The sequence below is a fragment of the Callithrix jacchus genome, chromosome 3 (assembly GCF_049354715.1).
Source record: "Callithrix jacchus isolate 240 chromosome 3, calJac240_pri, whole genome shotgun sequence".
NCBI classification, from domain to species: domain Eukaryota; kingdom Metazoa; phylum Chordata; class Mammalia; order Primates; family Cebidae; genus Callithrix; species Callithrix jacchus.
This window is the reverse complement of record NC_133504.1, coordinates 41,403,742-41,421,619: the sequence shown is the minus strand read 5'-3', so window position 1 is coordinate 41,421,619 and position 17,878 is coordinate 41,403,742. Positions and strand designations below refer to the sequence as shown.

At 36.0% G+C, this 17,878-nt stretch overlaps 1 protein-coding gene across 1 annotated transcript in view; it reads left to right on the top strand.

Annotated features, from left to right (window-relative positions):
* The first annotated feature begins 16,413 nt into the window (after window positions 1–16,413).
* Window positions 16,414–17,878, top strand: part of NPY2R (neuropeptide Y receptor Y2) — a 46,531-nt gene continuing 45,066 nt past the window's right edge. Inside the window, exon 1 of the mRNA XM_035292829.3 lies at window positions 16,414–16,487. The gene's annotated coding sequence lies outside the window, so the exon portion shown is untranslated. The remainder of the gene's footprint in view (window positions 16,488–17,878) is intronic.

The following is a 17,878-nucleotide window of genomic DNA, read 5'->3' as shown; positions in this document are numbered from 1 at the left end:
CATCTGAAAACCTTGATGGCTTCCACTTGGTGTTAAGCCTATAGGCACACTGAATGCAAGAATAAGGGAGGCTTCAATGCTTCCGACTAGATTTAGGAAGATGTACAGAAAACCTGAGTGCTCAGACAGAAGCCTACCACAGGAACAGAGTTCCTGCAAAGATTCTCTACTGGGGCAGTGACAAGAAAACATGTAGGACTGAAGTCTCTAAATAGAGCCCCCACTGGGTCACTGGCTAGGAGAGCTGTGGGAAGGGGGTCATCACCCTGCAGCCCCTAACATGGTAGAGCTAGAAGCAGCTTGCCCACTTAGCCTGGTAAAACAGCAGGCACTCAACTTCAACTGGTGAGGGCAGCCACAGAGGCTACACCCTGCAAAACCAAAGGGCAGAGTTTGCCCAGAGCTGCCCAAGGCCTTGTGAGCCTACCTCTTGTACCACTGTCCTCAAAATGTGGGACATGAAGTTAAGAGAGATTATTTTGGAGCTTTAAAGTTTAATGTCTGCCCTGCTGGGTTTTAGACTGGTGTGGGGCCTGTTGGCCATTTCTTTTAGCTTATTTCCCCCATTTGGAATGAAAAATTCTTACCCAATGCCTATACCACCATTGTATCTTGGAAATAAAGTAACTTGTTTTTGATTTTACAGTTTCATAGGTAGAAGGAATTTGTCTTGAATCTCAGGTGAGACTTTGAACTTTGGACTTTTGAGGGGATGCTGGAACTTTTTAACACTTTTGGGGACTATTGGAAAGGGATGTTTGTATTTTATAGTTTAAGAACATGAGATTTGGGGAGCTAGAGGTGGAATGATATGGTTTGGATGTATGTTCCCTCCAAATCATCTTAAAATGTGATGCCCAGTGTTGGAAGAGGGACCTAGTGGGAGGTGTTGGATCATCTTTCGCTCCATCCCCTTGGAGTTGAGTGAGTTATCTCTCAGTTCATGCAAGATCTGGTTGCTTTAAACAGTCTAGATCCTCCTCCTTCTCTCTTTGCTTCCCTTCTTACCAAGTATACACCGGATCCCCTTTCAACTGCCATCATTGTAAGCTTTGTAAGGCCCTCACCAAAAGCAGATGCTGGCAACATGTTACTTATATACAGCTTGCAGAACCTTGAGCAAAAGTAAACCTCTTTTCTTTATAAATTATCCAGCCTCAGGTTTTTGTTTTATAGTAATGCCACAATGGACTAACACAGAAGTCTTTTGATTATTACTTCTCTTAAATGAATACGTATTGTTGTAGAGTGACCTGCCATTCTGTTTTGAACAAATCATTTGAAACTTGGACATCTTTTACAGGTTTCCCTGGGATCAAAATTCTGAATTAAGTCTTTCTGACCTAAAATTAACTGAGATTTTCCAATTGGGCTTTAAAGAATGTATCTCCTACAGAGATACTAAATGATTAAGCTTACCTGGTAAATTGTATAGGAAGCATTGTTAAATGATAAGTTATACTAGATATTCTTCCAGTAACATTTATGGGTATATTATTGACATAAACGTTTGAAAAATGATATCAATATATAGAAATCTAATAAGTTATGAGGCATAATTCTGGTTATGTAAAATCTTTCCTCAAGTTATATTTTTATCAGTATGTTATTTATGTGAGTATTCTAATAATTACATAAGATTTGTAAAGGTGTTGGTTTTGATATGATGCTATCAGTCATGACTCTGGTTATCTTAAATGCTGTATTTAATAGAAACCACTCACTTTTTTTGTTAATTATCAGATTTTTACCCATGGCTATTCTAAGTTTTTCTCATCCAGAGTTATTGGTTTGAATTCTTCTTTAAAAGCATTTTGAAAACTATACTCCAAAATTGTTTCATGAAAAAGACTCTAACAAGCACTTTGTGAACACAGATATCTGATAACTTTAAGATCAATGCACTAAAAACATTTTTTCAGACTCTAATAAAAACAAATGAATTTATACAACTGCTAATGAATATCAAGAAAAATAAAAAATTAATTACATGAAATTCAGTAACATTTGAAAATAACATTATGATCTTTTTTTGGAGGATTTTTGGTTATTTACTTAAATGTTTTATTTTCCGGATTGAAGAAAATTTTCCTAAAGTGATCTATAGTTTATAACAATTTGGTAAAGTATAATTGTATGAACAAAGATGGAAGCATTTACTTTTTCTCCCTACTTGATTCCCCCCAAATTTAGAATATATTCATGAGTATTCTTATTTTTATGACAATATGGTTATTTGCAATAGTTCAACACAAAATTGGATCCCCAGCATCCACCTTCAACTTCCGCCATCATTGTAAACTTCCTAAGGCCCTCACCAGAAGCTGATACTGGCACCATGTTACTTATACAGTTTGCAGACCTTGAGCCAAAATAAATTCTCTTTCTTTATAGGAGGATATAATTGGTTACATTACTGAGGCTTTTACTGAAATAATATTTGAAAATGTGCATAAAATGCCTTGCTTCAAGGAATTCCAGTCTTACAGTGAGTTTGGAAAAAAAAAATGTTACTTCTGGCAGACCCAAGAACCTCATGACTGTAAGTACAATCTAAAGTCAGTCTTGGTTTGGCTTCCTGTCTCAAGAGGTTTTAAAAGCTTGGATTCCTATGTAATCAATGCAGAGAGAAAAAAGTATGTTTCTAAAAGAAAAAACTGTAATACAACCTGTTAGAATGCAACCCTATGCATTGTTTTCAATTCCCTTGTTACCTACCTGGAGACTAGACTAGATCCCTAATTCTCCCAATTTTATTCAATATTTGGCTACAACTGACCAATTTTAAAATCAAAATTTCTCTTTTCCTGAAGCCCTAGCTGAAACTAGATGAATTTTAAGAAATAAAGCTTGTGCTTGATGCATGGGCTGCACAGAAAGTCCACTAAACTCCTGGATGCAGGAGAAGGTGGCATTTTTACACTGTAAAAGTTCTTCCCAAAGCATCCGAACAAGACCGTGCATCATAGTGAGATTCTTACTCCTCTTAAGGCCTACCTTTTTATTTAGAAGGAATAACGGTGTATGTAATGAAATTTCACAACCAGTAGCTTCTTCTGGTAACTTAACAGAACTTAATCTAAAAAAAAAGTCCCTTAGTTAAGTAAGAAAAATATCTGCACAATTGTTAATACTGCTTGGTGGACCTGGGGAAATCCCCCTGGGAAAACTGAGACCCATATACACAAAATTTAAAAAATAGTCTACATGGCTACAACCTAACTCCCTAAGGTCATGTGATTTATTAAAGTGGTTGCCTTTAAGCTTGGGTTATGGCTGAAAACTATTATGCAAACTGGGATTGTCATATTAATACTAATTTTATTTTGTATTTTTCCTTTTAAAACTTTGTATCTATTACTTGTGAAATTTTTTACAGAAGTTTAATGTATAACAATAATGATGGCCCAGCACTTTGAGATGATAATGAAAGACCGCGGAACAGACAAAATTGAACTCAATAATAGACCCCAGGTAGATTTTGCTTTAGAGTCACTTTCTTTAAAACTCCCCTGTTGCTAAAATGTGGCTTAAAAAAGTTTTGAATACTGATTCCTAGTTGCTAATCATTCCCTGCAATGTGGGGTGAGACCAGCAAGCAGGAGAGATTCATTCAAGCACCAAGGACCATTAAAACCTAACTCCAAGGGCCGGGCACGGTGGCTCACGCCGGTAATCCCAGCACTTTGGGAGGCCGAGGCAGGTGGATCATGAGGTAAAGAGATCGAGACCATCCTGGTCAACATGGTGAAACCCGGTCTCTATTAAAAATACAAAAAATTAGCTGGGCATGGTGGTGCGTGCCTGTAATCCCAGCTACTCGGGAAGCTGAGGCAGGAGAATTGCCTGAACCCAGGAGGCGGAGGTTGCGGTGAGCCGAGATTGCGCCATTGCACTCCAGCCTGGGTAACAAGAGCGAAACTCCGTCTCAAAAAAAAAAAACAAAAAAACCTAACTCCAGGATGACTGCTCAGTGATGCTTTTGGGAAAAAAAATACCTTGATCAAAAGGGGCAAATGTCAAAGCTGTCAGAATAAAAAGAAGCTACTAATATTAAAAAATAAATAAGTAAATAAAAACCCTGACAAATAGAGCCAGGGAAGCCCATGAAGGAAGGGTTCTCATGCTTGTGTGCCTGATAACAAAACTATCACAAAAGGCTCCGCAAAAAAATAACCTTGCACTAAGGTCATTGCAATCCTGTACTAAAAACACAAAATCCTTCTGTAAGGACATCTTTGCAGCAACTGTCTGTCCTACCTTGAATCGGCATCACCACCTTTGTTATTGATCTTTGTAGCCAAGGATAATTATCTCAAAACAGTGATCCTCCTTATTTTTTGTTTAAAACCTTTTGTCTTCCTTTTCCTCCCAGATAAAGCACATAATTTAATATGGCATGAGTATGCCATTGCAATGTTCTACACCTGAATAAACACAGTTTTCGTTTAGAAAGTCTCTCTCGGTTATTTAGGTTGACAGCTCCAAGTTGTCAAGAAAGCAATAGCGTGATCCTTCGTGCTCAGGGTGCAACATGGCACAGACCTGAACGGAACTTTTTGAAAGGAACGAAAATAATATGGCAGGATCTGCATTTAATAAAACCAAAGTCACAATGGACATGAGGGGCCTCAGCAGATACCAATATGTTCAGGTGCCAACCTAAACAGTTACCTGCCTCCCTTGTTGTCTGCCTGAGTCTGTATCATTCAAGTGTTTTTGGAATTAAAAAAGCAATCTTAGGTAAATGTCAAGTAGGGGCTTTTAAACTTACAAAGATTAAACATCTCCATTTGGAGAAGAGGGGCAAGTTTAGTCTAATGATACAACAAATCACGTCCACCCTTTAGATGAATCTCAAATTTAAGAAAAGAATAAGGCTGCTCGAATGGCAAATGTGTAGATAGTTGGCCCAGGACTCAGAAAGCCATAAATAATTGTATCAATGAACCACATCCCTCAAGATGAAATGTAATGCAGACAAGGTGGACATAATGTAAATATTTTAGTAGATGATGTGGGCTTAGCTGCAGAGAACATAAATAGCTAAAGTTTCAATGACCCTTAAATGCATTAATAAAATTATAATAACTATGTGGAAAGGGGGGCGGTTCTATTAAAGGCATTGGTCAAGATATTCTTGGAGTACCGCGCGTGTGTGTATGTGTGCGCACTCGCGCGCGTATGTTTCCTAGAGATGAGAATTGAGGGGACTGAGAAGAAAAGATTTGACTTAAATGGCTGGTTTCACATGATAACGGCTATTACAGTTAAATTGTTCTGTGGCCCTAAAGGGTTGAATTAAGGCCACTTGCTACATATATACAAGCAGAGATTTCTTTTTTCAACCTAGAAAAAAAGAACTTTTTACACATAAAGTTGTCTGCAGATAGAGGAAGTAGTGAGTTCCCTGTCTCTGGAAAGGACATTCTGGTTTTGCAGTGAGGATCTAGAGGGAGAATTCAAATAGCAAATGGGTGATGGGGGGTCAAATAAACTTGTAATCCTTCCCAGGTCTAAGATTTCATGGTATTATAACAGTTAGAATTTTTAACTATGCAGAAAATTGGAAAGGGGTTTGAAAACCAGAGAATGATTGTTAGAAATCATTAGAAGTTACAAGTTGTTGTGGCTGCTTCTGCAGCAGAAATAGTTGAAAAGGCATAAAAACTAAATGTTTCCATTTTTCTGTAATCCAAAATGTATTATTAATATTTCCTGTGCCATTGCATTTACTAAATAATGTAAAAATCTTGCCACATATATTTTTCATAAAGTGAATAATCTGAGAAGCAGAAAGTCCTGTTGGTTTATGGATCCAGTGGACATTTTCGAGATGGCAAAACCCACTGACAGGCCCCCAGGTACTGTCTACCTCTGGACAAAGCAATGATGACATGGAAAATCTATGACTTTCTGTTGCCTTCAGATTTGCATCAATTGGGATGATTTCAGGGACATGTAACAGAATATCCAACCAAACAAGGCTATGGTATAATACTACACTGCTTGGTAGGAAGCCCAGAATAAGGCAGTTATAGGACCGATGAATTCAGACTCAGCGCTGTCAGGTATTCAGGTTGATTTCTGTGTGGTTCTCGTTGACTTCCCCTTCATAGCTGCAACCTGGCTGAACAACATAAACCACCACGTAAGCTGGCTGGAGCAGCTTCACAGATATGTGATAAGAGTCACACATGATAATGCCTAAGGGGAAAAAAGAGTGTTTAACAAAACACCACTCATAAAGGAGACGAGATGACCCTGAGTGACTTACGTTAATTTACATTTTACCTTCTGTGTGGGGCCAGAAATAGGCAAATGAGTGTTGTCTGAACAAAATCAGGGTTTTCTTAGCAGGGAGGAGGAGCAATGGAACAGGTATGGATTTTGTCTAGGCAACTAACAGTGTCTGCTACAAGCTTCTTGTGCCGGGGTCCAATGTCTGTTTTGAAACAAAAATACTGTACCAGTGTAGCACATAACAAAGAACCTCAACCAGGCCAAAGGCGAGAGAAATGCATGTCTCGCAGCTCGGAAAGGAAGATGTTGGCTGGGCGATGCTTCCTCTTAACCCTGTAGGAAACTCCTTTGTCGCCTCTTCCTAGCCTCTGGTGTTTGCCAGCAATCCTTGGCATTCCTCAGCTTGTAGATACATCGCTCCAATCTCTGCCTCTGTCATCACATGGCTGTCTTCCTCCCGTGTGCGTCTGCCTTCTCTTATAAGGATGCCAGCCATGTTGAATTAGGACCTGCCCCAATGACCTCATTATAACTTGATTACACTACTAAGATCCTATTTCCAAATGGGGTCATATTCACTGCATTGCCAAGGGTTAAAATTTTAACATATATTTTTTGAGGAGAGGGCACAATTTAACCCATAACACTTACATAGTGACAGTCTTCAAGGGATCTCAACCTTGCCCGTATGGTGTCTTCCTCTAAAAACAAGGTCCAAGGTTTCCTCTCCTACACAGTGTGGGTAGGGAGACACCATGGTGTATTGGTAAGAGAACCAAACAGTATCATATGTTAGAAAGTAATATTGTTTTCTATTGTAAATAGTAATATATTTTTATTGTAAATAATATTGTCTTAAGTTAATTGCTAGTATATAGAAAAATTTTTTTTATATTTTGCCTTGCATCTTGTTAGACATTTATTAATTCTAGTAGCTTTTATGTAGATTCTAATTCATAGTTCAGAGCATATGGGTCTTCTAGATATTGGGTACAGGGGAAATTCACTGAAGACAAACTAGCAAAATTATCATAAACCACATGAGGAAATGAGTCACTGTGAGACTGAATCAGCAAATAAAGAGTTTTACTTCTTTCTTTTCAACCTAAAAAAAAAAAAGAAAAAAAGAAAGAGCATCAAAACAAAGTTTGAAAACTTGAACACTATTTGGATCATCTCAGGAAAGACACTTATTTTCTCTTAACCTGTTGGTTGCCTCAGTGTTACTCATCTAAGAACTTCCCCAGCAGATGGTACTCCAACCTAAAGGCATTGCTTGCCTGGTGCCAGAGCTGATGGCTCTTTATGGAGATGAACATATCTAGCCATTGCCTGATACCATTAAGCATTCACTTATTTTACTCCTTTCTAGTGCAACATTTCTGAAGCACTCTCTTATTATAAAGCCTTCCCACATCTTGTGAAATTATAGATGTGAATTTCCTTTCTCCAAGATTGTTATATTTCTCAGTATAATTTGAACCATTGTCCTTTAAATGCTGCGAAAAAATGAAGTTTTCAGTTTTTTTTCTTTCTAAATTCTTGGTTGTAAAATGTCATGTTATTTTCCTTTAGTAAGTCGGGTTTACAAGGCAATGAGACCTTCCTGTTTTTAATTAATATATAATGTTTTTACTTGATTAGAAATTTGTTATCTCAAATACTTGGGGTTTAATAAGGGATACATAATAATTGAGATTTTTACAAAATTACAAAATAATAGGAAAGTCTAGGGGTGAGCAAATTGTTATCAGTGGCATTTTTACAGGAAAACACTCTGATCTGCATTTCCAGGAGCAGAATGGTTCAGAAGAAAAGTGAATTTCTTGAATTTCACTGGCTTTTTAACAAAGGTTCATGAGTTAGGGTGTGTGCGCAAGCAAGCTCAGTGCAGGTCTAGCTGAGTTGGCATGAAGTTAGGGAGAGGGGCTGTATTGACAGATGAATGAGATCACTCATTCTCCTCCATTTCAGGATAGTCAGAAGGATTCAGAGCTCAATGATGAGAGTTGCCTCTGATTCTGGGTCAGGACACACACTCATGTCTTCATGACTATTGTAATTAATGTTTGTGTCTGCCTGATATGCTTTCTTCCTTTTATTCTAATGGAATATGCCTTTCTATCCACAGGGTGGGTCCATAACATAGGCTAGAACTGCTGTATCATCCCATGACCCTGGTGCTCTGGATTTTTTGTTGCAATATCCTCACCTTTAGCAGGAAATAAACTGAAAAGCTGAGCAGTGTCTGAGGAGGCACAGCAAACATGCACCTACTTCAGATATGGCTAAGGAGGATAAGAGGCAAAGAACAAGCTCTCAGAAGTCTGGGCTAAGAGCCACAGAAAACAGTGGATTAGGACCTCAACCCAGGGAGAAGACTGTTTATTCAGGGTACCTTTATTTCTGCTGTAACATATGCATTCCTAAAATTTACTGCACTCAACAATCACGCAGTAAGAAAGATAGGCTATATGGGAGAAATGGGACTAGGAGCACAACACTGAAAAACTATCAGTAACATATTTTTTTAAAGTAGGAGCCTGATAAAAATGGCAGTTTTTATCATATTAAATGGTTAAAAAATTTTAAAAATCTATTGTAAATTTGGCACTTTACCTGGAGAAAAACTGAATTTCTTTGTATAACTGGGGATTGGAAAGGCTGTAACTTGGGCATTATTGTGAAGTGGAAGAAGGAAAGTTATTTGGAGTTGGATGGAAAGTGTAACACCAGAAGAAAGTAGGTTTGGCTTATAACACATGCAGTGAATCAAGCTAGCTGGTAGCTGCTTGAAGTGAATCTATGTGTATATTTCTACATGTTTTTCTTTTTCTTCAGGTGAATGCAGTCTTCTGTGTTCACCTAGTGGACAGTATTGTGCATAAGCAAATTAGTATTATGATCAACTTCTTTTGTAACATATCAGTCACATTGAAACAGAGTGGTATTTTAGATATATGCATTAGAGTAGAACAGGCTATTTCTAGAATACAGCCTATTTTTTTCTCTATTTACCTAAAGATGTTTCATGGAAGCATATTAAAATAAAACCTATCCCACTTAATGATCTAAGAAAAAAATAGATTCTTTCCTTTAAAATATGTGCAAAAGACGTCCAACTAATAAACTGGGGGCATATTCTGAGATTCGATTTTTTTCAGATTTGTTTTTGATTATCTTATTTTATTAGTTTAAAAATTACAGTAGATTTAAGGGTCCGAGTGATTTTTGATCACAGGTGTAAACTGTATAGTAGTGAGGTCCGGGCTTTTGGTATTCCCATCACCAAGTAGTATACATTGTACCCTATAGAAAATTTCTCACCTCTCACCTGCCATTCGTTATCCCCCTAGGGCTGAGATCCAGCTTCATATGGTTTTATGACATGCTGCTTGCTTCAGTAGAACTAGGTTTAGGAGCCCTTGCTGTATATCAGACAGATCCAGCCAATTGAGATTTGTAACGCCATTACCATTGTGTTTGTGTGTTTAAAATGTGTCTTTTCATTAAATTCCTTTTTTCTCTGAGGACAAATAAGTTAATCACGCAACAAAAGGAGTAGAAAAAAATCAATCGTTATTGATTTGGCATAGTCTAAATATTGTTATTTGGCATAGTCCAGATCCATTAAGCATTTTCCTCACAATTCTGATTTCCAATTTAATTAGAAAAAAGTACTCTTTGGGATAAACAATGCAAATGTTAACTTTCAAAGTTCTTTTTTTGTTTGTGGCTTTTTTTAATTTAGTACCCTTTGTGTGCATGTGTATATACATATACATATATAATTCTTTAAATGGTTTTTAAAAGTACAGATTTTACTTTCTTCATCCTCCTCTAGAAACTAGCAAGCCTGAATAACATGTTTAGGTGAAAAAAAAGAAATTGGAGCCTAAATGTAAGGCTGCACTGGACTCAAAATGGGTTAGGTCCTAGTTCTTCACTCACCAACTCCGTGATCTGAGGTGGTTATTTAATATTTCTAGACTCTAATGAACCTGATGGACCCTGTGTTCTCCAACATCTATAAAATGGCCTGTCACTTATTCTTACCCTCCTTCCTCTCACACAATACTTTTTAATCAAAGCTACATGTAGACTGTGCAGAGAGTCAAAATCATTACTAGAACTAGAAAGTTTACATTAAATTTAAAAAAGAGTTAAGACAGGAAAAGAGACATTAAATTTCTGGCTGACTTGTATTTTCTCCTAAACCTATGTAAGGAAAAATTCCAAAACTCTTGTCCTTTCAAGGGAGAGTGTGCCGGGTGACCACATTCCTTATTCCTGTCCTCACACCCTGCCTTAAGTTCATGTTCTTTTCCCACCAATTCCTTCTTCTTGAATCTCTTTGCTCTTATGTCAAGCTCTTTATCACTGCAAAGTTCTGCTTTTCCCCACAACAGTGGTTTTAGGTCACTCACTCTGCCATAATGCACCATGAATCAAGCAGAATCAGGAACAACACAAGACTTTAGCCCCGCAGTCCCTAAGCTTTGCAGAAAACTAAGATGGAGTGGGGATCATCAGCAGATGGTTGTGGGAAGGGGATTTGTTCAGTCCTGAGAGCAAATAGTGACACGAGTTTTCAAATCTAAATGTCTTTTATGATATTCTACCATTGTGCTACTCTCAATGTGTGCTCTCCTAACAAGGGACATCCATTTATTTTTTTTCCCTGGGGGCAGGATGGAAAAACCCATCTGATAAGAAAATTTAGCAATATCTTTCCGACTGTTTTGCAGGAAAAAAAAAAAGGTTTTCTTTTTTTGGATTTTTCTTTTTTTTCCCCTTTTTGGCAGGGGGAAAGTGACAAGGGGAGGAGGAAGGGTGCTGCAGGAACAGGAGACTTCAACAGCTGCTGTCTTTGTGGCTCTGGGAAGGGTTTCAGTTTTAATTACATTGTTAGAATTCAGAGTCTTTCTGTTAGAAAGCAAGTAGTTTGAATATGGTACCTCTAGCTACTTAAATGTAAGTTTGGTATAGTTAATTAAGACTACAACCATACAGTATTTTGTGGTCTGTAAATTCTGTTTTAGAATACATTCAAGATTTCTAAGTGATTGGAGAGCTTTTCTTTATGTTACTCAGATTATACTTTTTCATCACTTTGTGGCTACTACTGCATTTTAGGACATAACATATTTAAATGTCAAATAAAGCTATATATGGTTAAAAGTCTATTTAATATAAATGTCTTAAGCAAAAGTTAACAAGCTTGTAAATTTTCTCTATAATTATAGCCTTTGATTATTGGTTTCCAATTGGATAATGTAAATTCTAATGGCAAGAAATATGATCAAAAGTACAGAAAAATATTTTATGATAATAAAAGATTCCGCTCATCAAGTATCTATAACATATCCAATTTGTATGAACCTAATAACTTGGCCTCAAACTGTAAGTCAAAATTTGACTGAACTAAGAGAAAACAAATGTGCACCAAAATTCATGCTGGAGATTTTGACACATTTGTCCCAGTTCCTGATGCAGTAAGCAAGGATAAAAAATGGAAAATGGTTTTTTCAAATCAGAAAAATTATCCAAGATTATGGTTAATCTGGGACTTTCAGTATTCTAGGAATGTTGTGTGTGTAGACATGGGTGGTAATTACCAAAGTTATTACTAATTAGTGATAATTCATTGAGCTGTACCACTACAATTGATACTTTTTATAGGTGTTTTGATTCAATTAAAACATTAATCTTTCAACAAAAAGAAGCTTCACCTCCCAAATTCTTCTCCTACCTAAATTTTATTATACAGATACATGTATTTTTGTTTTTGTCATATAATGAACATTCATTGGTTGCATAGTGTACAGCTGGAGGCACGAACTGGGTCTTGTTTTCCTCCAGTCAAAACTATTTGGACTCCAAATATAAATTTTGAAAGGTAAGGGAATCCGTACCTACAATCATCTCCTCGCATCTCAGTTGTGAAAAATAACTTGGAAAAAAAAAAGTAGGTGACTGATTAGTAGTTCTTAAAAACAAATAGAAAATTGATTAGTGAAATCACAACTTCAAAAGCTTTGGTAAAACTAATAAATGTAATCTTCATTAGCCCATAAAATAACCAAAATTAAATGTGAATTAAGATTTCTACAATTTGCAATAACAATCATTATAGCAATATGATGATTATAATATTAACAGTGTAATAATGCAGCCACATAGGATGAATACAGTGCATGACACATAGTAAATATTCAAATATATTAGCTATTATAGTGTTATAAGCTATTAGTATTATATTGTATTGTATATGTTTGCTTCCAAGCTCATGTGGTTGTTGGCATCATTCAGTTCCTCATAGGCTGTCAAAATGAAGGCCTTAGTTTCTTGCTGGCTGCTGGCTAGACGTCATCCTCAGTTGCCATGTAGGACTTCTCAGCATGGCTGCTTGCTTCCTCAATGCCAGCAATGGAGAGAGACAGTCTCCTCCCAAGGTGGATATTATGATCTCAAGTAGTATAATCATTTATATGTAATCTCATGTACTTCATTGCCTTGACTAGCCAGAAGCAAGTCATAGGCCCTACCTACACTAAAAGGAAACTCATGTTACAAAGCCATGAATACCTTGATAGGGATTTTGATGGCAACATTAGAGTCTGTCCTTCACATGCACCATACACATTTACATGGTTTATTTCATATATTCCCCACAATAGTTCTAGAAGATAAGTACCAAAAGTGCTTCTATTTTACAGATGAGAAACTCTGGTCATAGAACGGTTACGTAACTTGTTCGTTAATATATAGTAAATTGTGATTCAAGGTGGGACATTTAAAAATTGAGTTTATTTGCCTTTATTGAGTTATGGCTTATTATTTTGTAAATAATAAAAATGTTATAATGAAGTAGATTGCAAAAAAGTAAAATATTTTCCAGTGTTATAGAAGAATGTACTTTGACGGATTATTAAAACACTTATTCCATGTTATTCTTCTCTATTTGAATAAGTTGTAAATCCCCTCAGGAGATTAAAAAAATATTGAACCTGAAATTACATTTTGTTAGACTGTTCCACTATGTTGATGAAAAATACAGATTTCTAGTATTTTATTCATATGTTCATATTGGATGCAAGATTAAATATTTTAGTGATACTGTTGAACATATTACAGATATATTTAAGCCCAGAGATTGAACTTAATTAAAATTTTCATTAGTCTGTTTCGGCATGATTTAGAAATATTTTTTATAACATTTCTAAAAGGAGTAAGAGGAAGAGAAGGAGAGAACTGATGTGACCCTAAACTTTCTGTTAGTAATTAGCTGCAGGTGAGCTTTAAAGTGACGTGGTGCCACATGCTGGTCACAGGGATCTTGAGTGACTTCTTATCATGTTCAGCAGCATGATCAGGCTGCAAAGGCCAGGTCAGATGAGTGCTCTCAGAGATCTCAGTGACATGTGGATCAGGCAGCTGCTCCACACCTCAATGTTTTAAAGCGATGTGAAACCTGACTCTCTCCTGCCTGAGGCAAACAGAAGCAAGTCTCTTATCTATGACAGATATCAGCCACCAGAGCGGATATTTTCCATACATTTCCAAAGCATAGCCTATAAAGATAACTTTCACAAAATTTTAATAAAATAAAGGGTTTTATAGTCAAACATGTTTGGGAAATATGAGAATGACTGTAATTAGTAAGTTTTTACATGGGCTGTCTCTGGAGATTTATGCTGTCCTGCACTGTAATAAAAGGAATGTACTATAAAAAAATGTCCTACAGTTTTTCAATCATTGAATGTGGCCAGAGTATTCCTCAAAACACGGTTGGGAAAAATGCTCCTGGTATTAAAATTCTTTTAAAGTAATAAGCAATAAATATTTTATATGACTTTTTAACATTCATTTGAACATCGTTTCTAGTGAAGAGGTTTCAGAAAGTCACAGTGTTGACTCAGCACCGACAATTGCACAGCATTCCATTAGTGACAATGAACATAATAATAATGTTCATTGTCACTAATAGAATGATAATAATAAATGATAATTATCATATTCACTAATGGAATTATGAATGAAAATGATAATTATTAACGTTTATCAAGAGTTTACTATGGATACTGTCATAGGAATTTACATAGCTTATCCCGTGTGATCGTTTTATAGATAGGAAAACTGAGGCTAAGAAATTTGTCAATATCACATAACTGGTAAACCACAAAACCATGATCCATACTGCTTGAGTCCAGGTAGAGCAGCTGCACAGCCACCAGCCATATGTGGCTAGAGGCACATCTTAAACCCTTTATTTTATGGAACATCTATTAAAAGATGTGCCTGGTTTAAAGTGAGATACACTGTGAGATTTTGAAGACCTAGTATTAAAAAAAAAACCTAAATAGTTCATAAACAATTTTTATATTGGTTGCATGCTTTTGTAGCACTTTTTGTACTATTAGTAACTTTGTTATCCATTATGAGTTCAATGAATCATAAAATAAATCACATAAAGTGAGGCCTAAGAGGAGTAAATAATACTTATTTGAAAACATTCAATCTTACCACAGCACAGCAACTTTTGTGGATAGTTTCTAGTGGTTTTCCCAAATAACCAACAGCAAAGAGTGATGACTACTGTCTCTCATGCTTGCTTTCACTGCATGAGAAGATCCAGCGGCATTCAGAACATGAGGAAAATATATATTGACAGGGCACAGTGGAAGATTTTCTGTTTCAATATTTATAGTAAAATATTTCATAAACAAGTAGCATTACAAAACATCAGCTCTATGTCAGGCAGTGAATAATTAATAATGTATCATATAAACAAAATATTGGATCGGTTAAATAATTTGCTTAAGTATAAACAGCAGGTGAAAAACAGAGCAAGGATTTAAATCTTCATCTAGTGCTTCTCATCTCTGGTACCCATTAGAATCACCAGGATAACTTTGAAAATATACAAATATTTTGGCCACCTATGAGAGTGAGTAAATCACAATCTCAGGAATTGGGTCTCAGGCTTACTTATTTATTTATCTGTTTTTCACCATTGTTTATTTTTCCATGATCAAAATTACCCCAATCAGAACATGATTTATCTGAGGTCCACCAGATTCATGGACCTCTCAGTTACCCCTCACCACCAGCCCCAGTGAAAGCCTTTCTTACATCAGGATAAGATGTGTAAACCGTGATCCCATCTAGCCTTTTTCAATCTACTCCCTACCTTTTACACTCCATTCAAATTCTCTTATCCTTTCATTTTTTTTTCTTTGCTTTTTAAATTTCATTAGGTTTTTGGAGAGTAGGTAGTGTTTGGTTACATGAGTAAGTTCTTTGGTGGTGGTTTCTGAGACTTTGGTGCACCCCTCCCCTGAGCAGTGTACATTGTACTCAGTGTGTAGTCTTTTATTCCTCACTCTCCTCCCATCCTTTCCCCCAAGTTTCCAAAGTCTGTTGTATCATTCTTACACCCCTAAGTCCTCATACCTTAGCTCCCACTTATGAGTGAGAACATATAATGTTTGGTTTTCCATTCCTGAGTTACTTCACTTAGAATAATGGCCTCCAATTCCATCCAAGTTGCTGTGAATGCCATTATTTTTTTCCTTTTTATGGCTGAGTAGTATTCCGTGGTATATTATATATACCACATTTTCTTTATCCATTTGTTGATTGATGGGCATTTGGGCTGATTCCACATTTTTGCAATTGTAAATTGTGCTGCTATAAACATGATGCGCAAATGTCTTATTTTGTATAATGACTTTTTCCTCTGGGTAGATCCCTAGTAGTGGGATTTCTGGATCAATTGGTAGATCTACTTTTAGTTCATTAAGGAAGCACCACATTATTTTCCATAGTGGTTGTACTAGTTTACATTCCCACCAGCAGTATAAAAGTGTTCCCTTTTCATCACATCCACGCCAACATCTATTATTTTTGATTTTGTGATTATGGTCATCATTGCAGGAATGAGGTGGTATCACATTGAGATTTTGATTTGCATTTCCCTCAGGCATTTTTAAAGCACTCCAGAGGATACTAATGTGCAATGAGGATGGAAAAGCATGGCTTTATGCCATATATTGTCTCACTTATACCACAAAATTTTGGTACATCTCCAAATTCTCTTAGCTGTGTTCCCTTTTCTCTGTTTTTTTTTTTCTTCAAATTTCATGGTTAAGAACGCATAAAGATTACGTATTGAGGAGCCATATTCATTCAGATAAAGCCACAGACATGAATTCTCATAGAAGCCTATCAAACATAAACAGGTAACTAAATGTGCTTTTCTCTCTTTTAAGCAGTATCTTTTTAGTTTTGATTAATTTGGTTTTACTTCCTTTCTGTTGCTTAAAAAAAAGATTTTATTTCTCCTTTAGTCTAAATTCATGCATGAAAATGTTTCTAATTCCAGTGCTTATGTACTTTAATACATGTTTTAATGCTTGAGTAAACAGGTATTTAAACTGTTTCAATCATTTTGGGATTAAGTCCAAGTTAATTATCTGTTCAAATGTCAGCATGAGCTGCAGTTTTTGGACATCTGCAGGTGATTCATTTACTCCATTTCTGAGCATTAGATAACTGGCTTTTTCCGGCTTTCTGATCAGAGTTTTACATTGATCTTTTTCAGAAAGACTCTGGGCTTATAACGTGGAAATAGTAAATTTCTGACTGCAATTGGTGTTGAAAAAGCTAAGAACCAAGTGTCCCTTAAGTAATTAGCTCCATATTCAAAAGAATTAAAGTGTATGTACCAGGTACTGTTACAGGTCCCTAAATGTTATCTCACTTATTTCTCATAAATATTCTATTATATTTGGCAAATGATGTGATTTCTATTGCAATAAAGTTGGTGAGAAGAAGGTCCCCTAGATGGTAAGCGATAGAGCTCAGATGTCTGGACAAGGAAATTTGGCATATCATTGGCTGAACTTTATATATATATATTTAAATCCCTTCTTCAAAATCTGTTTGAAGTATTTGGATCAAGATATAGTTCACTCAGTAAACAGCCTAAGAAGAGCACTTTTACTATATAAGGCATAAAGGAAGACTGTAGATTTAAAAATTACATTTTGGGAGCTAAAATTATACATCCCCATTCTGGGAAGATAGTTCTCTTCCATCCCTAATAACTCTGAGACATAGGCATGATGGAAAAGAATTTCGGGAACAAGTGCAAAAAGTCTGAAAGTATGTTTGAGGAAGTGCAATTTGGAAAGTTCAGGAGAAGAAAGAATGTGAATGTAAATTATCTGATTTTCAGGCATTTCCATGATTCAAATAATTACTTTTGGTAACATGAAAATGATTACACAATACTAGATTAGACCACACTCATTTTTATTCATTATGACTATTTTACTACAAGGATGTAAAATTGTACTTAATAAAACTGAGTTATTATGAAACTATTCTCTAATAGAAAATTTTAAAATCTTTAAAAATGGATTTGGAGCCTAATATTCTACATGAAAGGAGAAATATAATTCATTTTTGAAGCCTTAGGACCCACCTTGATCTTCTATCATAATTTTCCATAGTTTGAGAGAGTCTTGCACAGAATATGACTGAAATGTGAAGCAGTAATGCTAGTGCATCATTAAGGCAAATTTCGCCAACCAAGTTCCATTTGCAAAAAAACAAGGTTTGGTTTTGT